At 33.2% G+C, this 811-nt stretch overlaps 1 non-coding gene across 1 annotated transcript; it reads right to left on the bottom strand.

The window, feature by feature from the left end:
* Window positions 1-346: 346 nt before the first annotated feature.
* LOC128579942 (U4 spliceosomal RNA) lies at window positions 347-490 on the bottom strand. The gene has a single exon (XR_008378311.1). It is a non-coding gene; the product is annotated as a U4 spliceosomal RNA (small nuclear RNA).
* Between the last annotated feature and the right edge of the window lie 321 nt (window positions 491-811).

Genomic DNA, 811 nt, shown 5'->3' with positions numbered 1-811 from the left:
TGAATATTCCAAAAGTAATGATGACAACTGTGATCTGGCAGAATAACTACCAAACAAACATACTTACACACCTCATGTTCAAACTGCTAAAAAGAAAAGAGAAAGAAAAAATACTGGAGAGCCCAGCTAGAGAAAAAAGACACATATCAATAGGTACAATAATGAGAATTTTTTTGGTAGAATATACATTCTTTTTATGTACACATAAAACATTCACCAAAGTAGATCATATTCCAGCCCATAAAACAAATGCTAACAATTTTTGAAAAATTCCCTGTCAGTTATAACATCTGTGCCATATTTGAGTCTGATTCTGTTGATTACTTTGTCTTTTCTTTTTATTCAGTCTCCCTAGATACCATCAAAAATTGCCATTGCCAACTACAGTGCAAGTTGTCATCCAGGGTATTGGGAAAAGTTTCAGTTTCAGAATCAATAATCATGCCTTGGATAAACCTCATTGGCTACAATACTGTCACTGTGCAAAGCTGATTACTTTGACTCTTGGTGTGTTTTGGAGTTTGTTTGTTTGTTTGTTTGTTTTGGTATACCTAGCAGTTTTGGTTGAAAGCTAGACAGTTTAGGATTATAGAGACTGAAAAAAATGATTTTCCTATTTGGAAATGGTCATACCTTTCCTTCTGCTAGGCTTTTAGTATAATGGTTGAGTTAATCTAGTCAGGAGTTGAGTTGGGTTTGGGATTTAATTTTTATGTGGTTATTCCCTTAGTTTACTAGAGCTGCTATAACAAAGTACCACAAAAGGAATGGGTTAAACTATATATATAGTTTTACATATATGTATGTGTAT

The sequence above is a fragment of the Nycticebus coucang genome, chromosome 2, assembly GCF_027406575.1.
Source record: "Nycticebus coucang isolate mNycCou1 chromosome 2, mNycCou1.pri, whole genome shotgun sequence".
NCBI lineage: Eukaryota > Metazoa > Chordata > Mammalia > Primates > Lorisidae > Nycticebus > Nycticebus coucang.
Note: the sequence above shows the minus strand (reverse complement) of the source record. Positions and strands in the feature narration are given on the sequence as shown.